Below are 26,985 nucleotides of genomic sequence, written 5' to 3'. Positions count from 1 at the left end.
CTAAAAACCATGTACGGATTTAACACCGGTAAACTGAATGTGCAGCTGCCTCAAAACTATTCAAGCAATAAGTATGCAAGCGCTAAGGGTTGATCTCTGTGGCTTGTGGCGCTCAAAAGTCCACACAAACATACAATTAATTGCTCATGCGCTTTCTAGTGAACCGTAAGTGCACTGACAGTTGTTAAAGACAAACTTGGTGAAAGTACTATTTTAACTTCGAGGCCCTGTTTACAATTTTTTTATGTAGGTATGGAATGGTATTGTGAGTGCTCATTGTAGGTGTAATGTTACTATTTTTAAATAGCTGGATGAATGGACAGAAGCAGCAAAATATTCCAAATGGGCAGCACACTAACACAATACATTTCTATGCCAACACACAAAAAGGGCCATACATTTGACCAGGTTTGGACGACAAATCCAATCATTTCCACCTTGAAGGTACTTCCATGCATATGGTCTGACCATTTTTTGGTGACATTCCAACTTACTTTGGCCATTAGAGCTAAATCCCCCTTGGTCGAGGGTGGGACAGTCACATGTTGGAAATCCATCGATATACTAGAGCTCACGAACTTCTTGGCCAGCTCAACACCTAGCCTGGCTCAGAACGTGGATCTTTCTGACACTCAGATCTCTTGCTGGTTAAAAACAGCAAGCGATCACTTTGCCCCTCCCAAAGAAATTAAGATAAACCGAAAGGCAGAAGCTCATAAATGGTTCTCTACCGAACTAAAGGAGATGAAACTATTACTCCGCCAGAAGGAGAGGAAATGGAGAGCTCCCTATGACCCAGGAGACAAGCTCCTCTATAAACAAGAGCAGGTAAAATATAATAAAGCTATTAAGGCAGCCAAGGTCGAATATTTCTCCTCTAGGATCTTAACGTCCACCAATAAATCGAGAGAGATCTTTTTGATTGTGGATGAACTATCCAACCCTGACAGAGTGTCATCTAAACCAATTCCCACGCAGGAATTATGTGATAAGCTGAACACATTCTTCCTAGAAAAGATCGCAGCAATTAAAGCTAGCATTGTATGTTCTCCATCAGCCGAGATCCCGCCTGACTCCTTCAGGAATACCTGTACTATGGATAGCTTCCCTACGATTGATGCTGAATCGCTCATCCCCTAGCTGTCTAAAGTTAAATCTGGATCTCCTCGGGACTGTTGCCCCCCACACATAATGAGGGAAGTCTTCTCTATTATTCCTCAACCTGCCCTATCTCTATTAAATTAATCACTTACTCAAGGTTGCGTCCCGAAATCATTTAAGGACGCCACAGTGGTCCTTTTGATAAAAAAAGGTTGGCGCCGACATGTTAGAACCATCTAAGTACCGCCCCATCTCCTTGCTTCCATACTTAGCTAAGGTCTTGGAGGCACATGTCGCAAACTGTATGTCCGCCTTTATAGAACAGTCTGGACACTTGGATTCCCATCAAGCTGGCTTCCGCCCAGGCCACTCAACTGAGGTGGTCATCTTGGCAGTTCTGGACGAGCTCCGTAGGAAGGCTGACACTGGAACCCCTCAAGCTTTGGTTCTTTTAGATCTGTCAGCCGCGTTCGACACGGTAGACCATAAGATCTTGGTGGACTGTGTCGGGCGTGCAGGCTTTCAGGGAAAAGCCCTGAGATGGGTCACCTCCTTTTTGGAAGACCGCACACAGGCTGTTCGCCTGGCTAACTTTACAGCGTCTGGGTTGAACACCACATGTGGGTTTCCCCAGGGTTCCTCTTTGTCCCCACATCTGTTCAATCTCTATCTGCTCCCCCTGATCAAAGCTTTAAAACAGAGGAAAGTAACAACATTTAACTATGCAGATGATCTGCAGCTTTCCTTCACCATAGATAATTCCATCGACTCTGTTACCAACTTTCAGGATACTATGGTGTTCATCCGCTATTGGATGGATTATAACCATCTGAAGCTGAACCCCAGGAAAGATGGAGGTACTGCTGATAGGAGGTAGTCGTATCTCCTGGGACCCTTACTACTGGCCGGCAGAATTAGGGCCTTTCCCCAAACCCTCCTCTTCCGTAAAAAGTCTGGGGGTGACTATTGATAGAGATCTGTCTCTAAACACCCAAGTGGGCACAGTAGTTTCTAAATGTTTCTTTCAACTGCGAAAGATCCAGAAGATACATCATTTGCTCACCCAGGCAGCACCGACACAAGTTGTGATTGGCCTAGTTCTGTCCCAGATTATGCAAACTCAATCTATCTAGGCCTTCCCTCTTATCAGATCAAGAGGCTCCAGCTTGTACAGAACCAGGCGGCGAGACTGATTTACCAGCAACCCAAGTGGCAATCGGTCAGACCCCTGATAAAAAAGCTACATTGGCTCCCACTGCTCCAACGGGCCACCTTCAAAACCGCTTGTCTCATATTTAAGTCCCTAAATTGTTATAGTCCTCTTTTCATCAATAACTTGATCTCGAGATACATTCCGACCCGTGATCTCCGTTCCAAACACCAAAATCAGTTGGTGAGCGCAAAGTTCAAGCGGAAGCGGCATGGCGGGTGTCGCTTCGGGCATCTGGCGCCCCAACTCTGGAACTCACTCCCATGGGAGATCCGTTCCTGTCCTGATCTGCTTCAATTCAGAAAGCAGCTCAAGACATAGCTTGTTTCCTTCCCAGTATAAGAATTGGCTTGGTAGTTTGGTCTGCCCTGTTCTCATGATGCACTGGGCCAGGGTCAGACTAATTTGCATATAGCCAAGTTCTGAGCTGGGATGGTGCAGTGAGCTAAAAAACGGTGATGGATCAAGCCCTGATCTTTGGACTGGGTAAGAGTGGTCTGCTTAATTCAGACACTCTGTTCATCACCACCCCTTTTCTGAATCATTTTTGTCCACCATAAGCGTGGAAGGTTATACTCAGATGTGAGTCCCTAGCTCATTGCACCATCAGGATTCAAGCAAGCCGGGCCGAAGACGGCTGAAATGCCAGAAACCGGTCCCCGGTAGCTTGTTTCCTTCCCAGTATAAGAATTGGCTTGGTAGTTTGGTCTGCTCTGTTCCCATGATGCACTGGGCTAGGGTCAGACTAATTTGCATATAGCCAAGTTCTGAGCTGGAATGGTGCAGTGAGCTAAAAAACGGTGATGGATCAAGCCCTGATCTTTGGACTGGGTAAGAGTGGTCTGCTTAATTCAGACACTCTGTTCATCACCACCCCCTTTTCTGAATCATTTTTGTCCACCATAAGTGTGGAAGGGTATACTCAGATGTGAGTCCCTAGCTCATTGCACCATCAGGATTCAAGCAAGCCGGGCCGAAGACGGCTGAAATGCCAGAAACCGGTCCCCGGTAGCTTGTTTCCTTCCCAGTATAAGAATTGGCTTGGTAGTTTGGTCTGCCCTGTTCCCATGATGCACTGGGCCAGGGTCAGACTAATTTGCATATAGCCAAGTTCTGAGCTGGGATGGTGCAGTGAGCTAAAAAACGGTGATGGATCAAGCCCTGATCTTTGGACTGGGTAAGAGTGGTCTGCTTAATTCAGACACTCTGTTCATCACCACCCCCTTTTCTGAATCATTTTTGTCCACCATAAGCGTGGAAGGGTATACTCAGATGTGAGTCCCTAGCTCATTGCACCATCAGGATTCAAGCAAGCCGGGCCGAAGACAGCTGAAATGCCAGAAACCGGTCCCCGGAAGCTTGTTTCCTTCCCAGTATAAGAATTGGCTTGGTAGTTTGGTCTGCCCTGTTCCCATGATGCACTGGGCCAGGGTCAGACTAATTTGCATATAGCCAAGTTCTGAGCTGGGATGGTGCAGTGAGCTAAAAAACGGTGATGGATCAAGCCCTGATCTTTGGACTGGGTAAGAGTGGTCTGCTTAATTCAGACACTGTTCATCACCACCCCCTTTTCTGAATCATTTTTGTCCACCATAAGCGTGGAAGGGTATACTCAGATGTGAGTCCCTAGCTCATTGCACCATCAGGATTCAAGCAAGCCGGGCCGAAGACGGCTGAAATGCCAGAAACCGGTCCCCGGTAGCTTGTTTCCTTCCCAGTATAAGAATTGGCTTGGTAGTTTGGTCTGCCCTGTTCCCATGATGCACTGGGCCAGGGTCAGACTAATTTGCATATAGCCAAGTTCTGAGCTGGGATGGTGCAGTGAGCTAAAAAACGGTGATGGATCAAGCCCTGATCTTTGGACTGGGTAAGAGTGGTCTGCTTAATTCAGACACTCTGTTCATCACCACCCCCTTTTCTGAATCATGGCTGTTCATACAGGCACATGAGTAAACCAGCCCCTACTGCAGTCAACTCAGAACAGCTCAGAACAGCGCCATGAAACCTTGGTCGAATTGCGCTTTACAAATAGGTTGTAACATAACATAACATAACATAACATTCCGTCATGAGTCACGGTTGGGCTGTGCTGATGACGGAATGGTTCCGTCACGACCACCCCTTCGATTGGAATGTCCAGCACAGGGCTGGAATTCCTGCCGCACCTAAGCGGTTAAAGCCCTGGTGTTTGGAAATAACAATGGTCTGCGTCCGGGTCAGTCTGCTCGGGAGTGGGCTGACTAGTGACTGCCATTGACCTCCTGCAGCGCCAACTGTTTTTCTAAACTCGGAAGCCACTTCCCCTCCCCTCTGAACACTAGCGAGTTCCAGGAAGGCACGGGCGGCAACCAGCAATGCTAGTATTTGATAGAGATCTTAAATCACCGTGTGAGTAGGAAGGCTCGGGTGGGGGCGGAGCTTTGTGGCGAGAGCTCAGTAAGAGTCAATCTGCCCTCAACCAAGCCCACCCCCACCCCCCTAACCACTCACTCAAACAAAACAGAGGCTGCCGGGACCAAAAGGAAAAGCGGAGGGGGGGGGGAGCTGCCAGTACTGCCATGAATACTACAGTAAAGCTGGGTCAAAAGCTTCCAGCCACGGGAGTCTGTGACTTGTAAATGGCTGATAACCCGTGACCTCTCCTCGGCCCTGGGCCTGTTCACAGAGCCACAGAACAACAGACATCATTAGTGTTGGTGCAAAGCACATTGCAGGCACAGTAATTCAAGCAAGTACTGGCACTCTGAATTGCGTGACAAAATATTTGGAGGGAATGCGATAATACCAAATATGCATTAGTGCTGAGTGACCCTCCACATGCCGAAATGGTGAACTATAAGGTAGTTAAGCTCATTGCACTAAGCAGCAATGCCCCTCCCCCAGCCCACTTAAAGCCCGAGATAGCACTAGCAGAATGATGAGAGGGTGGCAGGAATCGGAGGGAAAGGGGTGAAGTGTCACTGGAAACACTAGTGTGAGAAACAGAAAGCATGTGAGAAATCAGATGGACGACAGCCGCAGAAACAAAGAGAGCCCGAGAGGAAGAGCAGAGCGAGGTAAAAGTGAGAGAAGAAGTGAGCAAGAGCAAAATATAGAGATACAAAAGGGATAATATTTAATTTTTCATCCTTACACTGATAACTGGGGGTAAAGCTGAAGACTGCTCTAGGGGAGCTGCAGGGAAGAGTTATAGAGTAAGGAAGGCACAATTAACAGGTTAGGAAGGAATTGAAAAAGATAGAAAAAGGGAAAATGCATCCGTCTTGGCGCGGGGAGAGCCTCCTGTGTCTTCGACCGTAGGAGTGTCGTGAATCGATCTCGGAGCTGGGTGGGGAGACATAAAACAAGCATTGGCGGCCGCAAATAAAATCGGCCGCAAAATGAAGACAAGGCAAAAGCTAGTTGGATTGCTCGGTAAAGTGGTTAATACCTTTAGTGAATGTGCAACAACTCCCTGACTGTGCAGTAGAGCCTGGTGGGGGGCGGGATGCGAGCGAGTGGGAGGGAATGGGCCAAGTCGTGCTGGAGAAGCGTTACGGAGAAGCGAAAGGGTGAGAGAAGAGGCATGGGGCGGAGGCGAGCATTCCATTGAAGTGTGAAGCTCTCGCCAGGTCTGATGGGGGCGGGGAGCGGAGCCTTTGAAGTATGTGAGGCACTGACAGACAAATGGTGGTTTGTGACATAGCTGGTTTGTGCACGGGCACGGAGCACATGAACTGTGGCAAATCTGCCGTTGGTTTCAGAGCTTATTTGGCCCTCAATACTCTCATCTATTTATCACTTGCTTGATAAAATAGCCGAGACCTAAAAATTACTCTCTTTAAAGGATTTCCCTACCCCAAAACGCTCACCATGGCATGATGTCATGCCGTAACTTGTCTACTTGTAAGAAATGAGCAGTGTGAGCACGGGCACATCAATATGCCTGCTGTCACTGCGGTCCGGAAAAATACGGACCGTGTATGCCAGGGCACAAAACAGAGCCGATAGAGACCCTTTTCGAGGCCTCCTTTAAAAAACTGCCGGTGCTCAGCATCGGTGAGACCCGACCCACTTAAAGCACTGGTCCTAAACACTTCCATGTGCATGGTATTTGCCAATTATTGTTTTTTTAGGAATCTGGAAAGACGAAGGGCCTGATTCACAAAGGTAAACTTACACTTTTATTTTTATTTATTTTTTGCAATTCAAAAAGCAATTTTACGAGTGCCATTTTTACAACTGCCTATCTTGTTTTGTGAATTGCAAAAAATTGTAAACTTGCACTAAAGTGTAAGTTTACTTTGTGAATCAGGCCCAAAGAGGGAACTATAAGCACGCCAATCATTTTTCAGCTGTGAAAAATTGTGGAGAGGCCATCTAAGTTCATGTTTTTGAGCCACTCTTCTATTAATAGTACAGGCAAGCCTCCACAGTATGTGGCTTTATGTAGCCAGAGCTGTGCACACGTCGCGGGCAGACACTGTTGACGTGAAGAAAGAATCTGATAGTTTCCGCGCATTTTCTGCATGTCGTCACGTTGATTTACGAGGGCTGATTGTGAGTGCGTTCGTGCATGTAGTTTGCTTGCCAGTCTCTGAGCTCTACCGTAGTCAGCTCTGAGGGGGTTGGGTGGGTGGGGTCGGGGCACTGCCGCTACTTTTGGATGGATACAGACATTATGCTCGAACACTTGGACATAAGGCACGCCACGTGAGGGCTGAAAGCAGAGAGGAAATTCCGTTTTATTTACAGAACCGAACACTGTCTAAAGGGAATATCGATTCAAATGGACAAAAGAAATGACAGATTTCCTGAATTCAAGTTTAAAGTGTCTGTGCTGCTTATGTAGAGATGGAATAGAAGAGATCGCAATCGAGTTCTTTCATTTCCTTTTCCTACATTAATATCCCTTTCAATGTGGATGCCGAACATACGTAATATAACAGAGTGCACATTCATTTGTCTTTTTTCCCTTAACAGGCCTTTTTGCCTTTCGCAATGTTTGCAGCAGGCGGCTGCCATAGTGCCAATATCGGCCCAGCCCTTTCATCATACAACACAACCTCCACCAATAATCGACACAACACAAGTTTGATGGCGAAAAGTTGTTGCAGTTTTATTAGCATATACATTATGCTCATGTTGGGTTATCTTACGGGTCGATCCAGAGCAGGCCGCCTCTCGCGACCCGCCCACCTGATGAGCCATAACCCCCCCGGGGTGTTAACCGCGGGGGCGTTGTCAGTTTGGGGGGAAGGTTTAACCCCTCCCCTCGGCGGACCTCTATTCCGCCCCTTGCTCACGCCCCCCCCCTCGGGGGCGAAGCGTTGTGGCAACCCCCGGTTGCTCAGGTCTACAACCGCCCGAAGGACTAACGGGGCGCCGTCACTCCTCCAGGGTCCAACCCAGCGTGGACCTCCCTGGGGCTAAATCTGCTCTCGCACCCACCGGTGCTCCTGTAGAGGGTACCCCTCTGTACCCTTCTGCATTGGATCGCCCTGTAACTCCGCCTGCAACACAAAGACAGTAATATTAATAGCAAACCCCCCACCACTTACTGCAGAAAGCAGGGTAAGCGGAAGGGAGGGAAAAGGCAACGGGCAGTACCCGCTCATGGTCCAGGCCTGGGAGGGCGAGGGTCAGCGCAAGCAGCGGCCAACGCACAAAGAGAGCGCTTGACCCCCGCCCCCTGGGCTATATAGACACCCCTCCCCTCAAGACACAGGAAGTGACATCACGGGGGGATCAAGATCCCCCCAACCACTAGACCGCTCAGGGTCTGTGCCATCCTATGGCACTAAGGGTGGCCGCCCTCGTAGGTGGCCACCTTTGGTGTCCCGGGGCAGCCAATCATTGTCCAGGGTGGGGCGGCCCGGATGAGAAGAGGAGCCCCACTGGCATCAGCTGCTGTTCTGAGCTCGACAGAGAAAATGAATATGACTTCAGTTTGACACGAATGTGACTCCAGTAGGGCTATGAAGGGATGCCCTCTCTGACGTGTGCCTCCGTGTACACATGTCCTGACGAACAATAGTGGCGGGCTGAAACAGGGCGCGCGGACACCTGCACAAAGAAGAACGCAGCTGGTTCCTGCAATAAATAACCGAAGAAACACATGATTTGCAAACAAAACTATCCTGGAAGCTGAATAGTGAGCAAACACAGGTTTATTTTCGAAGTTTGTAGAAAAGAATGTTAGGGGAATCATAAAAATGCAACCACTTAGAGCACCATTTGAGCCACGTGACCTACTCCAAATAGTTCCTGTACCCAGCTAGACCCACTGATAAACATAGCTATTATCCGTGGTGTGAAACTCAGAGGCAATGATGGTGATCTTTCCGATGACGTCCAACTCCCAGGATTTTATTTCTCGTATTATACCTGCAGGGTCATAATACGTGTAATCTATATTCCGAGAACAGGAATAGTGAGAGGGTGCTCACTATAGGGGTGCAGAAGGAGTGTTTTTAGTTCATCACATCTACGAAGCAGCTGTCTGTAAGAACCAGGATGAGTGACAAAGTAAGGCCGATCTCTGAATAACGGTAGATAACCTCAGAAGGAAGGGCTTGCTCTTTAGCTGTAGTAATGGTATAGTAGGTATTGGATGCAATATTCATGTCTATTGGCACAGACAGGATGGTTAGTGTCCCTATACTTCGAGTAGAGGAGAACAGAGTGATCACCTGCAGTGCCTGCTGCCCCATCCTCTTAGCATACACAAAAGAGAAGAAGCCTGTCTCTCCTCTCAGAGTGGAAACAATGCCCACTCGACAGGGGTGTTACATTCTCTTGTTTTATATTCACCACTGTTCCTTTAATACTGGTGGAATGTTGGATCTCCACTCTGTGTACATAGGAATGCAAGAGTCAGTTGGAGCTGGGCTTTTCTTCCAGTGACATCTTAGGGTCTATATCTACAAATAAACTACTAATCTACTTCTGCTTCCAGTGCTTCTTACTTGCAAAAGTGGCGACGAGGGAGAAAACAACCCTTGACCCTTTGATGTCTTCAAACAAATTTTAAGAATCGTTTTCAACAAGGAAAAAGAAAATCAAAGACACTTAAAAAAAAAGAAGAAAACTTTACAAAGAAAAAGAGAAAACCTCCAAAGCGATTTCCTGGAAAAGCAGTGTTTCAAGCTGTGACCATTTCAACTATCTCAAGCAGTGAGTTGTGACTATTTTTCCTTCTTTGTAATCTTATTATTTGAGTTCCGCTGCTTGTAAATACTAAAAAAAACAGTGTTTATCTAGACACTGCAATACAGAAATATTGCCGAAATATAGCGGATTTATTTTTGGAGGTTATGTTACATTTTCACAAAACTGGGAACATAATGCTTGAAACGCTTACTTGTTGCATTTTTTAAAATCATCAGCATCTGTTCAACTTACGCCGGCAACAGATAGCGCGAGCAAGCGTGTGCGAACAGAACATCACGAGCTGACTCACTTTGCATCCGCGCCATCTCCCCAGTATTCTAAGCAACGTCAGGCGGAAGAGCATGGACAACGTCAGGCGGATGTGATGCAACAACGCTACGTCGCGGCCATTTTGTGTTCCCGGTTACCAAGCAACGCGTTTTACCGATACTTCGTGTTAATTTATATACAACAAAACGACGTTCAACTAAACGGATTCAAATAATCAATTTCTCGCGTTTATCAAATGAACATATTAAAACGTATTGTGATTTATCTTCAAGTTAACCCTAACAGGAACATATTAAAACGTACTGTCATTTATCTTCAAGTTAACCCTAACAGGAATTACAGGATTAACACGATACTCTCACCTGCCATTGTTCTTCATTTTTCCTCGTCTATTTCGCAATGCACTCTGGGAAATTGGCAATGCATTCTGGGGTGTATTAAAAAAAAAAAGAAGATGCTTTATTAACCTCAGCAACTAACAGTTCCTCAACATTTTCTCCTTGAATTCAACACAGACAACGGTGACTACTTTTTGTTTGTTAATTTATTTATTTTTTCCTTCTCCTAAATATTCATATTGCCTTATACCAATTACTGTTACATCTATTGTGTATACCTTATTATGATTAGTCATTACTAAGCATGGAAACTAATAATATTCTAGCTCCACCTAAATTCTTACAAGATCCTGGTATACCTCCTATGAATTGGGAGGATTGGCGCGAATCTTTTGAAACTTATTTGGAGGCAATTGGAGGAGAAGTATTTCTTTCCTCACGAAAATTAGCCTTACTCAAACACAATCTTGGTGTTGAAGGTAGGAAGGTACTGAAAACATTACCAAATGTATCTACTGTTAACTCAAAAGTATGTGTGGGCGGAGATGAAGACCTCAGTGAAGAAGAGGTTGTATTTGATTGTTCAAAGCTTGAACCAGTTTTATCTGATGAATATCTTGATGCACTTAATGCATTAAAAGAAAATTTTGGTAAGAAAACCAGTATTGTTGTAGAAAGACATACATTTTTTTCAAGAGCACAAATGGTTGGTGAGACAGTAGAACAATATGTTACTGCCTTAAGAAGGTTAGCAGTTACTTGTAAATTTAAAGAATTACATGAAGAAATCATAAGAGATCAGTTCATTAATAGAACTAACAATGTTAAAATTCAGGAGAAATTACTTGACTTGAAAGACCCATCTCTTCATAAAACTATTTCTGTTGCTAGGAGAGTTGAAAACAATTCACGTTATGTTAAAGAGCTAAACAATATACATAGTACTGATCATAAATTAACTGATAGCAAAGATTCTGGTGATGTATGTACAGTATCCAGTAAACCAAAAACTTTTGATAATAGATATAGTGTTAAGCGTGATATTAAAGTTAAGCCTCACAATTTTTCTGGTATTAACAAAAGCACTTTGTCATACAACAAACCATCTTCTAGTAAAACAGTAGTTCCTAATAATAAGCAGTTTTGTTTTAGATGTGGAAATACCAAGCATACCACTGAAAATTCTTGGTGTCCTGCATCAAATGTCACTTGCTTCAAGTGTAATAAATCTGGTCATTTTGCAAAAATGTGCAGATCAGGCAATCGTAATGCTTGGAAAAGTTCTGTCAATTTTATTGACGAATCTGTTTACTCCAATAGTGATAGTGACATTGAAGTTATGACTATTTGGAATGATGATGAGGTTAATCAAATCTCTGAGGAAATTCAACCTCCTAAATGTGAAGTCACTATCAATAACCACAAGTTATTTCTCTGGGCTGATTCTTGTTCATTATATACCATTATTGATAAAACCATGTGGGAAACTTGTGGTAAACCCATTTTAGTTCATTCACAAAGATCTCCTGTAGGTTATCTATGTATTAAATTACCTGTGATCGGGTGTTTTACATCTGAAATCATTTTTAAAGATAGAAGTACCCTTGGAACTGTCTATGTTGTGGAAAAAGGGAGAGCATTATTAGGGTGGAAGGAACTATGGAATTTAGGGATGACTCTTGATCCCAATCACCCAGATCAAGTTTTATTATCTCCTAATTGGCATAAAAAAACTTCTGAGGAAGTTTTAGTAACCCAGGACGACAATGCAGTGTTAGAATGGCATAGAAAATTTCCTGATTTGTTTAATCCTAAATTAGGATGTCTCAAAAGATTTGAACATGGGATAATTCTTAAACCTGATTGTATACCCATTGTCCATAAAGTACGTAATGTGCCATTAATGTTAAGGTCTCAACTCAAATTAGAACTAGATCGCCTTTGTCATCAAAACATTATTGAACCAATTGAAGCATCTGATTGGCTTAGTCCAGTGGTTTTGGCACGAAAACCTAACGGAAAATTGCGCATGTGTGTCGATTTAAGAGATTTGAACAAAAATATTTGGGTGGATCGCTATCCTTTACCCAAAATCAATGAAATGGTTGCTTTTGTCAAAGATGCAAAATTTTTCTCGTCAATTGATTTATCTAATGCCTACCATCAGATAAAATTACATCCCGAATCTCGCCATCTGACATCCTTTATCACTCCTGAAGGTGCATTTCAGTTCTTGAGAATGCCTTTTAGTTTATCTTCTGCTTCAGCCGTTTTTCAAAGAGTCATGTGCAAAGTTCTTGAAGGTATACCTAACATGTTAGTATTTCAAGATGACGTACTAGTACGGGGAGCAGATAAAAGTGATCATGACATGATTCTGCATGATGTATTATGTAAACTTCAAAAGGCTGGGTTGACTGTAGCTGCTGAGAAATGCAAATTTGCCACCAATGAAATTGAATATCTTGGACACACCCTTTCTGCTGATGGTGTTAAACCTAAAAAAAATGTATTAGATGCCATCAAGAATGCTCCGGCACCATCTGATAAAGACCAACTTCGTTCTTTTTTAGGTCTTGCCGAGTATTATTCAAAATTTGTGCCAAACTTTGCCTCTAAGGTCTTTTGTTTAAGATTGTTAATGAAAAAGGGTGCGAAATTTTTATGGGCCACTGAGTGTCAGTCTGTATTTGATGATGTGAAAAAAGAGATTGCAAATGCTGTTGCACTTAAACCTTATGATCCCAACAAGAAGTCGATCATCGTGGTAGATGCTAGTGCATATGGACTTGGAGCTGTTTTAATGCAAGGGAAAGACAAATTCGAGTGGGTGGTAGCTTTTGCTTCACGTACGTTGAAGGGTGCAGAGCCTTCCTATTCTGTTATCGAGAAAGAAGCTTTAGCTTGTTTTTGGGGTGTGAATTATTTCAGGAACTATGTCTGGGGCACTAATTTTGAGTTGAGAACTGATCATAAACCCCTTGTCGATATTTTTTCTACTAAGGGTGCAGGGAAAGCCACGCCTAGAATTGCCAAATGGATTTACAAATTACAAGAATATGACTTTTCAATGGAATATGTACCTGGTATCAAAAATGTTAATGCTGATTGTTTATCTCGACTTCCTGTTGGAAATGAAGATGATGTGGTAGAACAGGATGAAGACTGGTCAATTGCTACTGTAGATGAAGCTTGTAATGGTGCTATCAGTTTGGAAGTATGGAAACAAGCTGTTCAGGATGATGTAGTATTGAAGGAAGTAATTGCACGCTTAACATCACCATGCAATAACTTCTCTTGGAGCAATTCTGACTTGTCCGAATATAAAACAGTATGGGCTGAACTTTCTTTCGATCTTGAAGTTGGTGTGGTTAGAAGAGCCGATAAACTTGTAGTACCGTCTTCCTTACGCAATAAGTTACTGGATCTTATGCATGAAGGACATTCGGGCATGTCAGGCATGAAAAGAAGATGTAGGTGTGATTTCTGGTGGCCAGGTATGGACAAGGATGTTGAAAGGTGTGTAAGGAATTGTGCCGCTTGCACATGTAGTGATAAATCTCATGTTTCTCAAGAAACTACGATTACTTCTGTTCCATTTCCTGACAGACCATGGCAGAAATTAGCCATGGATATCTGTGGTCCGTTCAGCATTGGTAGTATTACTGGAAAGTTTGCCATTGTGTTAATGGATTATCATAGCAAATGGCCAGAGGTTGCATTTGTTAAAGAAGTTAAGGCTTCCAGTATTGTTAACTTTTGTGAAGAGGTTTTCCATAGGGAAGGTTTTCCTGAGAGCATCACAACTGATAATGGCCCTCAGTTCATTGCTTCAGAATTTCAAAGTTACTTGCATGTATGTGGTATAAAACACATTACTACTGCTGTTTATTGCCCTAGGGAGAACGGCATGGTAGAAAGGTTTAACCGTGTTTTAAAGGATTGCATACAATTAGCTGTGACAGGTGGAAATGATTGCAAGGTTGCTGTCAAAAATATGGTTTGGAGTTATAGGAATACTCCACATTCTGCTACCTTAGTGTCCCCATTTCATCTTTTAAAGGGGCGTTCTGCTGGTAATAAAGTGACTCCTGCATGGATGCTCAAGATTTCTGCTGGTCATGATTATAAAGAAAACCTTAACAATAGAATGAATACTTACCAAAAAAAGTATGTGGATAGGCATATTGACAAAATTAAGAAATGTGTAAGTAGTTTTCATGTTGGCGATTTGGTAAGATCTTCTCGCTTTGGGTTATCAAAAGACGGTTCTTCCAGATGGTCTTGTCCCAAGAAGGTGTTAAAAGTATTGGGTAATTGTGTACTGCTGGATGACGGGCAAAAATGGAATTTATGTAATGTTGTTTTATGCAATGATTTAGAACGTGATCTTTGGTTGGAAAAGATGGCTAACAGCTCACAGAAGAAGTCTGGTTCAAATTTTGCTTCAAATTCTGTTCGTCCTTCTTTTGTTCAATCCATGTCATCTGAACTTCCAAAAGTGGAGGTTTCTAAGCCAAGAAGATTGTCAGGACGAATTATTGTGAAACCTGTTAAGCTTAAAGATTACATGCTGTAATGCTGTTTGTAAATAGTAATGATCGCATTTTTCATTATATTGTACATTGTTTTTTTTATTTTATTTTTTTTTATTTAGGAAAAAAGATGTGTTACATTCTCTTGTTTTATATTCACCACTGTTCCTTTAATACTGGTGGAATGTTGGATCTCCACTGTGTGTACATAGGAATGCAAGAGTCAGTTGGAGCTGGGCTTTTCTTCCAGTGACATCTTAGGGTCTATATCTACAAATAAACTACTAATCTACGTCTGCTTCCAGTGCTTCTTACTTGCAAAAAGGGGCATCTGGTATTGGACTGCGGCACTGAAACTCTGTGCCTGGTGATACTGGAAGCTTCCCTTGAACTTCAATTCCAATGCACATATAAACGTGGTATCTCTTCCCTCACTTCAATTCCTAGGGCAGTGCTCTCCTAACCCAATGGTGATTACATTCTCAGTCAAGGTTGCTCAGCTCTTGTTTATCTGCTATGTTTTTGGAGATGCCAGCATTACCGCATGTGCTAATATAAGCTTAAATGTTCGTCCAGGTGGGCTTTGTGCCTTCATAGGGGATAATTGAGAAAGTGAGAGAGAGTTGGCTCAAGTCAGGAGACAATAGATAGAGGCAATCAAGGCAGTACATTAACATTCAGGTTGCGAATACTTGCTTACTGTGACATGTAGCTGAGAAGACATAGGGAAATCCACAGATATTCATACATATCTGTTTCATGGTCTCGAAAAAACGATTGGTAAGCAGGGTGGCCATGCCACTGGGAGCAAAGGAAGACAAGACAGGTGTTGAATTCAGAGAAAGTTGCAAAGAAAATCCAGGGACAGTAAAGGGGCTCTCTGTGCATGCCAAGTTACGCTCTTGGGGTTGTAGTGGTGGATGAATATGAACAACCTCTCATACTCCTATAACTAAATCTGGGCTTAGGTGTGCTTGGTTATATACTGTACAACGAACACATTTGTGAATAATAGCATTATTTCATGGCTCAGAGAAAGTGACTCTACTTTTGATCAAAATCTTTATTAACAGTCAACATTGGAATAGATGTAAAAATAATTCGAACAAATATTCTCAAATAGGAAAACAATAACTAACTGATCAATATTGGACATTAATATAAAGGTGAAAATGAGCATACAACATACATCAATCACACCATCAGTCATATCATTATATTCAGCTATACATATTCATTCTTCTCACAGAATCTTGTGATACCTAACAGAGTATTGATAAGGTTGGGTCTTTTAAATACCAACAACATTAGTTGTACATTCTCATTCAGTATGAGAATGTACAACTCATACTGAGGTGTAGCACAATATTTATTTTCTGTGTCTGTACAATCGACTGAGTTTTAGTTGTTACACATGGGTGCTTTATCCCTGTGGCTTACGTTCTTAATCATTCTATTTCATTATATATAACATAATGTGATTACAGGATACCTACAGGACTTAGAGTTGGTGGTAGCTTTCCTGATGAAGGCGCTGTGTTGCCGAACCATGCGTAGACAAATTTACTCCTAAAAATTCAACTCTGGATTGTGTATGATGAGTTGGAGAATAGAATTTACATTCTCGTAAGGTGGGATTGCAGAGACGCCATGAGCCAACCAAGGACTGCTGTGCAATCGCAGAACAAAAATATTTATGCATTTTGTTAGGGATGTATTTAACAATGGAATTCCTGTCTAAAATAGTCAGTACTCAAAGTTAAAAGTGGCTGAGTAATATCATTCCAAAAGGAGTTGTTAACTATTGTAGGCACATATACATTGAAAATCATACGAGGAATTATATTAATCAAAAGTTCTATTACAATCCATCTTCCTTCAGTATCATGTGATTGTGATAAAAACCTGTATTTGTAAAAGTTTGTCAATTAAAATAATCGTACCCTTTTTTTTAATGTAAGGCCGGGGATACAAAAGCCTGACTTGCTGTGAGAAATTAGGTTGTTGGTTGAGTGGAGTGTTAACCCCTGCTCAAACAACGGCAACAATTCCTGTCAGAGTGAACCACAAAAGTTACTAAATTAACCTGTACTTAAACCTCTGATAGTTTGGCACACAAGCAGTCAAGCTTAACTTAGAAGCAACATGTAAAGTATTTATTCAGCACACAAACGATATTAAAATGAAAACACAATGCAAGAAAAACCCCATACCAGTTTAGTAAAAAGAGTACATTTTAATAAATTGTTTGGCACTAACATGACAAAAATCCAATTGAAGAAACTGGAGTTACCCATTTTTTAAGTTGTACGGCAAAGACTAGTGTCTAAAACATCAAATCACGAACTGCAGACATCTAGTCACACGAGACCGGGTCAAAGTAAAAAAATACAGCTAACTGCGATGGAGTGTTATAGTGTAGTTCCTATATTCCCAATAGGCTCTGCGCATTGGAATAATATATCCTATAGATTTGACGTAGGACTTATGTCAACTAGGTCTCTATTGAATATATTAGACTTAATTGTGAGTGCCAGCTAGCTCAGAGGTCACTAGAAACTTTCTCAAATACACAAGAAGGGATTAGTTTCTGACAACTGCATAAACATGACAACTTTGTTTCCCCAAGATAAAACGTATCTTCAGAGTCGTGGAAACAATTGATAGATATTTTACCTAGTCAATCGTGCATCCTTCTTTTCATCAGAGGTGCAGAGTAATAGAGAGACAGGCGTTTTCGATAAAAGGATTTATTGAACAGTCTTCTTTCTCATGCAAAAGAAATGAACTGCTACAATCGTAATACTGGCTGTAAAGTGTAATGCGTAAAGCAAGAAGAGTATTATAAAATAATACTGTAAAAGCATGGTATGGTTTCTAAGCCATAAAATACATACATAAATAACAAAGGTTAAAAGTACTCAACTGGTGCTTCTAAAATACGCCTACCCCAATGTACCTAACCTAAGTCTAGTACGAGGGAAGAAGTAAGTATGGTGTAGCATAGGTTTAGTTTCTTTGCCAAAAATCTATCCAAGATTTCTCTTAGGGTCTAATCAGCTCCGTACCTTGGTTTTAGAATGAAGGAGGTCTGGTATCTCTGTCTCGGGACTCGATTTCCCAACACCCCGCAAGGGGAGCTTGGAAACACTGGAGCTGGATGCTCAGCACGAGAAAGGACAGCTTCTCTATCAGTGCGTCAGCTGAAGGGTCGGCTTCCTTCGGCACTTGCTGTAGCGAGCTGCGTCGGTCAAGTAGATAGTCGAGCTGCTCCGAACCACAGTGTGTTTGCTAGGGCAAGTGTAGGTATATTTATACCTTGAAGGTGCCTAGTTTGACATAAAGTCGGACATAATAACGTCACCAAAGAACCCCAAGCGTATGGTAGTTCTTTGAAAATTCCATGATTTCTAGGAAAAATCAATATTCAGGCAAGGGGATGTCCCTGACTGCTGAAGCCGAGTTTTCCAAGAAATTGTTGTGCCTTTTTGGAACTATTGGAAGTAGCTATCCCTGTATTTGGACTGGATGGTTTATGTCTAAACATGGGCATGATTTCTATGCCTATATAACGGCAATGTGAATTATACCTATATAAGGGCATGAATCGGTAAATTACGCTTGGATCCTAAAACGCTACACAACACCCACTCCACTATATTATGTTCGATATTACTAAATTCTAAGCCTTTAAAACATATCTAAAGCATGATGTGTAAAATGCCTCCCAAAAAACATAAAATGCATTCGAAATGACTGTACACGAAAAAGAGCATTTGTGCTGTACGCATTTTTTTAAAAGCAATGTTTTCATTCAAAGCATATAGTATGACATTGGAAATGGCATCCGAATGAATCATGAAATTACATTTATGAAATGGCTCTTCAATACAGAAGAAAAGTCGAGACCATTCCATGACAGAATATATATACTGTTTAGGTTGTGGACAAGGTAAAATATTGTCACTTGGAAGTGTTTCAAAGAATTCTTGTTCTCTAAGAATAGTTCTACTTTAAGCTGATTACTTTGTGCCCCAAAAAATGTTATTCTTGGAAAAAGTCAAATCGCATAAAAAAATAGAGTTCTGAAGTTGGAAGTTTTGTTTTGAGAAGTGAAGGTCGAATACACAGTCCCGTAGAACGCTGTGTGCTAACTTTCAAAAGTCATTCTCGTTGTTAGGAGAAAACATCAAATCTTCTAAACTGGCAAAGAAATCATCTACCACAGTAGGTGAAAGTTAAACCACCTCATTAAGTAAATTGATTGCACAAAAATGTGAAGCATTGTTGTCAGCATTAGCCGCGTTAGCAATGTTAGAAGGAGATGGAGATGGTACCTGTGTGCCTGTTGATCCACGTATCTCACCGTCAGCAGATTGCGTCTGTGAGATCTCAATGAATGCCGTCATCAGGATTGGTAGATGCTGGGGGCAACACGATGCATTAGCCGTTACCGAACCAAGCAAAGTATCAACATCCGTTGGTAGTGCTGATGGAAGTGTTAGACAGATGTCCAACACTCATTCTTCTCCACATAGGAGGCATCGTAGAACAGGTAAGATGCAATCTTGCCAGATTGGTTGGAATGATAGAAACCATGTGGTATACAGATCTCTCAAACGAGCCAAGCCCAAGATCTGTATCATGCGCTCACGACACTTCATTGCCAGGAGAGTTTTTTCTATGGTAATCTGGGTGTTGCTGGTGACTGGACTTGCCATATCGGAGCAGAAGGAACAAAAATAGTATACCTGCTACAAGTCCCAAAATGAGAGGCAGGCCGCCGAACACAGAGTGCACCAAGTTTGCAAAAAATGCCTAGGACTGCTTCAAAGGGTGCTAACAGTCCCGAAAAAACTGTCTTAAATAAATGTACAATACCACTGGTATCAGACATGTTTAAGATACGACTTACCATTTCTGCGAAATGCATGGGACAGTTTGTGGATAAAAGCGCATGTATCTCTGCAGAGGACCTTGCAACTTGCAGATCACACGTCTCTTTGAACGAGGTCAGTGGCACAGTTTTTTGTAAAAGAATGGCTTTCATTCTGCTTAAAGTATCAATTTGAATAGTAGAGATGTTCATTGAAGGCCATACGGCGACTTCTCATCTGTCTTAGCTTTAGGAAACAATACTTGCATACAACAAGTTACCCTGGCTGACTCAGTTACGAGATAGACTATTCCTGGCAACATTCCACAACAGCTGTGACCATTCAACATACTATATCTTCCGTTATAAAGCTGCCTAAAATTTGGATCTGTCACTGCAGCTGGAAAACCTTGCAGGTGGCAGGATAAGTTGGTCGAAGAACCGCCACGGGCTCCATGTAAATTAATACCCTGACATAAAATTGTACCGCTTAGTGTGCTTTTGCAGTTTGTACCACTAAGAAATACTTATTTCCCCCACTCCAACATCTGTGTGTGTATGGTAATTCCCAGGTTGACTTTATGTATTCCTTACCTAACCTTTCATACACGCCAGCTGGTATATGTTTCAAACAATATTGAAAGTGAAAAATTGGGACAGGCAGAGTGATTATTCCATGTATTAGCCATTCTGCTGCAGGTTTTTCTGAAACAGTTAATGGTAATTTTTCCAGTTTTTCAATGCTAAGCACTGTATAGTCTGCTCCTCTTTGTGCCAGAGTGATTTGTTTATCTGCAAGGTTAAATACAGAAAACATTGTTGTGGTGTTGATTAGACGCTATGGCACATATCCAGAACAAAGATTTTGTAACGTCCAGCCTAAAAGCATTATAGAACGTAATTGCAGCTGTCCATGCTGTAGCATGAGCAAGTCCTGTTCCATTATGTCTATGGCAGAGGATACTATGCTGTCCAAAGAATAAATTCTGGAAGACAGAGTCGTTAACCCATTGTCAACTACAGAGACAGCTTTCTCTAAATTAATACAATCAATTTCTTGTATTCGTTCTGCAGTCTCTGCTTGTGTCGCTTTCCAAGCTTCATTATAAATGACGTATATACCTGCGTATATGAAACGCTTATGACGTCGTTTTGCTGGACCTTGTAAGAAGTCCCTTAAATCAACCCCATCTTTAAATAAAGATAAGTGTTGTTTAACCTCTGTAAGTGTGGATTTTTGTAGCCACTCAAGGCACAGTTTTCCTATACTGTATGTTGTTACTATCCCTGGATGTTGTCTCTGGGCATATCTTGGATCTGGCCTAGTGAATGTGAACCCTTGTGTCTTGTTCAGGAATCTATCTTGACAGGTATTTGTGTCTGTGGGCCAGATTAACCATTTTTTTCAATGAGGTTCAGTTCTGTTTTTAAGTCAAATTGTTTTTACATCGACCCCTCCCTCTGTAGTGTTTTTAGTATCAGGTATAGGTCTAGGTATGGACGGTTTGTTTAAATCTTTTATCTTGGCTAGGGCAAGACAGGATGTCTGTTGCACAGTGTCATTCAAAAACATTATTTGTTCAGGGATAATGCAGGCTCAAAATAAAGCTTCTATTCCCTGTACTTGCCAGTCTTTTGAGCCCCAGACAGTTTTTGTTTCTATATTGTCACTCCAGAAGTTGAAACCTAATGAAGACAGCTGGGCATAAAAGGCTGCTGAATAAATTTGCTTTGTATTTGTTAACATACTTTTCATTCCTGTCTTATTAACATTTTTAAAGTAAAATGTTTCTGGATTTGAGATATTAAAACCTGAGTAGAATAGACATTTTTCACAGAATGTTTTTGAGCTACCCTTTGGTGGCGTTGGACAATGTTCCCATTGATTGAAAGTATAAATATTTCTAGGGTTTGCAGATTTGTGCAAATAATGATGACCATAGTGATTATAACAGTACATTTGTTCATAATCTGATGAACCTTCTAAGTATTCATGTTTTGTACATTTTGCAGACATCTCTAAATCTGACATCATATTATTAACAGTCTCAAAGTCCCAATCATCAAAAAATGTGCCAGGTGAAACAAAGTCGCTCAAGGAAACCTTGAATTGATGTGGAATCTTCAACAGCTCTGCAGGACCAAAGATGTCATAATCAGTTCTGTCCCATGCTATACCACCAGGTATAGGAATGGCTGTGATGTTCACTGATGTCAAGTCTCTTCGTTCACGATGAGATTATTTATGTGGCTTCAGCAGCAGGTTGATGTTCTTACTTGCTGTGTCCATTTTGCTATATCTTCCATTTATCAGCATTTCTAAAGTTAATACTGGGATTAGCCAAAGTAGGAGAAAAAGTATGCCTAGCACCATCCAAAGTTCAACCCTTGGTGAAACCAGATAAGTTTTTTCAAGTTGCTGAAAGTTCTTCAAAAGTTTTATTTCCTGGCGTCGTTTCAGGCTCACTGGGATCATCCGAAAACATATCAAAGTTGATGAAATAGCCAGAGGCAGTTCTGTCAATTGTAGGTATTGCATCAGGATTACTTGAAATCACTGGAGCTACTTGATCCCTTGTCATATTAGTATAGTCAGAAGCTATATCATTGTAGACAGGAGTGTCTTGACGAACTGTTATGTGGGTCTCAAGAGGCACAAGTTCCATTGCTTTGTTGCTTAGTCCTTCTTTTCGTACTGCAGATTCTTCAAAGGTGATGAGTCTCTCAGTTCGAACCTCTTGGATAGTAGCAAGATTTGGTCTTCTGCTACATCTTTGGAGTCCACTGGGTCTACTATTTATTATCAGCCACATGATGTGGTTTTACGAGGTCGATGGACACAAACCTGGTCTCCTTTCTTCCAGCAAGGGGCGGCAGTAACATTGTTCTTGATCCGTGGATTGCTAGCACAGGTACTGGTTTTCTGTAAGAAGACCCAAATTCCTTCTTATCCGCAATCTTTTCTCTGACTAGATCCCCAATCTTTGGAATCCATAGAGGCCTTGCTGGGATGGGTGGTTCTCCTTCAGTGGTCGTTGGCTTCTGCAATGTGTTGCTTAGACTTCTCCTTGTTTCATTTAAGTCCTGCAAAACAGCCAAACGGTCTTTGATATCAAAAGGTTTTTGTTCTACCACTGAAGTGTGACGATTGAGATCCTGGACAAGCATTCTAGTACCAAAAAGGATTTCATATGGAGTGATTCCACCCAGAGAATTTCTTGGCAGATTATTTAAACTATGTTGGACACTTAGTAGATGTTTGACCCACCCGTCACCCGAGCCTAATACCTTAGCTGTTATAGATTGCTTTATGTCCCGTTTTTTTCTTTCCACTACAGAATTTCCCTCAGGATTTAATGGACTTGAATACAGCAATGCAACGCCCAGATTGGCCATGGCCTCTGTGTAAGTTTTGGAGCTAAACGCAGGACCCTGGTCAGAATGTAGCGTGCCGAGTGCGTATGTGCCGATAAAGGCTCGCAAATCTTTTATAACAGTTCGGACGTCAGCCGAACGCTGAGGCCAAATCCAAATGAATCTTGTCTTAATATTTGTGGGACCGCATTTGTCCATAGGGACTTCTGCGTGTAGATAGTCTAATGCTGTCTAACAATGGTGTCTGTACTGGGCTGGCTACGCTGTAGTCAGGTATCTGGTGGAGTTCTCTGCGGCAATCTCTGTTGCAGTCATGGCAATTAATTGCAAATGTGTGAATGTGACCATTTATCCCTGGCCACCAGTACGTCTCTTTTAATTCTAGTATAGATTTAGAGATCCCCCGATGTATCAGACCCTCTCCCAAGTGCGCTTCGTGTATCAAAGCTACTCTACGTTTCCTGTTTGGAATCACTCTATCCTCCACTCCAGGGATTCGAGCAAAAGGAACTGAGTTTGCGTCAATTATGTATGAGTATTCGAGTGGATAGTTTTGAGGAAATGCTGCATCGCTGCCTTTATTAGAAGTGGTGACAGCCTGCATTATTTTGCTGTTTATATTTGTTTTAGAAAGAGTAATTGCAGCTACGGAAGCCGTTTGCACAGCTGCCTTCGCGGCTTCATCAGTCATGAATTCCCTGCAACGTGAACGCCATCACGCTGATGACTCAGTGTTTGGATCACGTGAGTATTTTGTAGTTCTTTCTGTAATTGAACTACTTGTTCCCAAAGTAACTTATGCTTGATTGTGCCACCTTTTGCATCTTTGAAACCGTTTTGAACCCAATTCTGCAAGTATTCATTGTAAGATTGAATGCAGTAATACGAATCGCACACTATAAGTGCAGGGAATTCGCGATCAGTATTTTCAAGCGCCATCTTGAAAGCCTGTATTTCAGCTCGCTGAGCTGTACAGTCTCCGAGAGATTGTGTTTTTGTGACCATAGGTCAAAATTTACCATCACTCCAGCGACCTATAACAATCGCGCACGCAGCACTATAAACTTGTTTACCCCCAATTGCGGGCTGTGCTGATCCGTCTGTATAAATTATACATTCATACTGTTCCAGAGGCAGAATCTCAGTTGGCAGAGGACATTCTTGTTCGTATTGTAGAAATTCTTGTGTTTTCAAGTAAGGGTCAAAAACGTATTCAACATCTGTTGCAGCAAGAGAGTTAACCCATTGAATCCATCTTGGATGTCAAGGCTTTGCATTATAAATACTTGCTTTTGTCACTGTCTCTAAGGCAGGAGTAACGACGAATATGCATTTACCCTTTGCAAGAACTCTCTCTTTTGCTACTGCAGTTTGAACCGCCGTCAGAATGTTTTCTGTTGAAGTGAATTTGATTTCAGCTTGTGTATACAAGTGTGATTTGTAAGCATTTGGTACTTTTTCACCTGCATTAAAAGTTAAGTACGTGAATCCTCATCTTCCTGGTATGATTCGGATTACAAGGTTGCGTACGTTTACGCATGTCTGTAAACGTGTTGTTGCTAACATGTCCGTTTGCACTGACTGCAAAATTTCTGTGTGCTTTGAGTCCAATTAGTTGTTTTAAAATCAGGTTTTATTAATTCGTAGATAGGTTTAACCCTTTCTGCGTAATTTAGAATGTAAGTTCTTCCAAAATTCAGGAAACCTAGAATTGACTGTAAGTTTTTCAGCGTTTTTGGAGGTTGGAGCAGCGCACACTTTTCTAAAAAGTTTTCTGCCAGGCTTTTGCCTTCACTTGATAACTCGTATCCTAAGAATAGGACGTTGAGGTGGGCAATTCTTGATTTTTTAAAGTTGAATTTGTACCCTTCAGAGGCGAATCCAAGTATAATGGTATTCACTCTGTTCAAGGTCCTGTCCAAGTCAACGTCTGTTAGATAGATGTCATCGACATAAGATAATGCCTCATCGTCATACGTTTGTAATAACTCTGTTACTCTGGCTGAAAATAACCACAGGATATTCTTGAATCCCTGGGGGAGATGACAGAAGTGACGCTGTGTCCCCATAATTGAGAAAGCGGTCAAGCACCTGCTTCAGGGTGGAATGTTTTGACATAAGAAACTGTTAGAAATATCTACTGTAGTTGTATATGTTTTACACACAATGTTATACATTAGTGCTGCACTGTGTGCATTTTGTACTGCAAAGGTTTTGCAACAAGATTTTAAATGCCTGTAGTCCAAAACTAGACGTTGGTATTCAAGTTGATCTAATATCTCCCAGACCTGTTTTTTAGCTTCTTGCTTAACTGGGTACTGCCTCTGTGCAGTTGGTTGAGTTTTTAACTGGATTTTGTGGTGAGGGGAATCCTCATCCCATCCGACATGATTGTTATATAATGCTGGAGCCTAGGCTACAGCCCATTTTCTGGCATAGGTGTATTTTAAGTGAATTGGAATATGATTCGAGAAGGCTGGCATAATGATGTCTTCGCCATGTGAGAACTCCCTGACACATTTAGGTGGCCAGTCTTTTTCAGCTAGAAGCATGTCATAACCCTTAGAGAGCTTCTCCCAAAAGAGTGCTCTTATTTTCCTAGTTATGTCGCCCTCCATCCGGAGCGTTACTTCATACAACTTATGGGGTACACTAACCCTGGTATCAGCTTAAGCATGGGCGGAAAATCCGTTTCGCTCGCGGATTTTGCGGATTTTCGGTAAATTCGCAATCCGCGAGATTTGCGAATCTCCCGCAAAATCCGCAAATCCGCGAGCAGCGGATTTTGCTCGCACTGTTCGCACTGTTCGCGTGAGTTCGCGCCCCGCGAATAAGTGCAAAATTGCAGAAATACGATCTTAGCAAAACTGAAACTACTTACCAGGTTCAAAAGTTCAGGCTCATCATTAGTAGCCATTTCCTGTAGTGCTTCCTGAGGGGCCCCTCCAGAGTTCAGTTGCCAGTTGAAACTATTATGTGACCCTGCTCTGAACCTCAGAATAGTTACACATATGCCACAAAGGTCCTGAATTACAGCTAAGGGAGACAAGCAGGAGCCAGGCTGGAAGTTCAAATCCATTAATCAGCCCCTAATTCATTATTGTCAGTTGGGGCAGGGCAGGTGTTGTAACTAATTTTGCAACAATGAAAGCACTTAGCAAGTGCAAAAGATCACTAATCAGGAAGCACTAAGGAAGCAGGTGCCAGCTAAAAAAATATTCTGTGACACATTAATCAGCCCCAAATGAATTCAGGTCACTTGAGGCAGGGAAGGTGTGCTTGCGTTGCCACAATAATGTACACTGACTGGACAACCAGAGGGTGCTGTGATGAAACAGAGGGTGGCATGGGTGGGCCAGAGGGTGGCATGAGTAGTCAGAGAGTGGCAGTGGTGACAGAGAGTGGCAGTGATGAAGAAGAGTGTCCCAAACAGGCTGGACACGTAGAAACAACAAGTTCGCGAAACTTGCGACCCGACAGGTAAGTTCGCAATTTGCGACATTGTACAAAACCCTCGCGAACTGGCAGAAACCCGCGCAAACACACAAAAAAAAATCCGCAAATTCGCGAGAATTCGCGGATTTTGCGGATTGCGAGTTCGCAAATCCGCAAAATTCGCGAACGCGAGATTCACAAAATTCGCCCATGCTTATATCAGCTGTTTCAACTTGAATGTACTCATTAAAGTCCACTGTCTCCAGATGATCCTTCAAGATCTTGAGAGCTATGGTGACTTCTGCTGCGCTGTTCAACATTGTCTAAGCCCACTCCCCGTTCTTGAGTTATGTCCTCAAGATCCTCGGCATGTCTGCTTTTTAGACCTGTTACCTTCGTTTTGGTGAATTGGATTTTCTTATTTTTTGGAACGTGTTGATCGTCTTTGGACTTCACGCGTTCTTCCTTGTGTTCTGACCGTCCTCTTCTTTCTGATTTCTGTGAGGAAGTCTGAAAGGTACGAGAGGAAAGCGTATCAGTATTTTAATATCTATCAGGGTTTTTCAAATTATCCCTGTTCCTGAGGGTATACCTCTTTTCAGAGGGCTCCTTTTGAGGAGACCTTCCTCGGGACTGAGAAAGGTTCTCATTAGAAGCTAGTTTAGTAGTTTCCCACTTCTTTTTAGGAGTGGT

Source organism: Lissotriton vulgaris, chromosome 5 (genome assembly GCF_964263255.1).
Source record: "Lissotriton vulgaris chromosome 5, aLisVul1.2, whole genome shotgun sequence".
Taxonomy (NCBI): Eukaryota; Metazoa; Chordata; class Amphibia; order Caudata; family Salamandridae; genus Lissotriton; species Lissotriton vulgaris.
Note: the sequence above shows the minus strand (reverse complement) of the source record.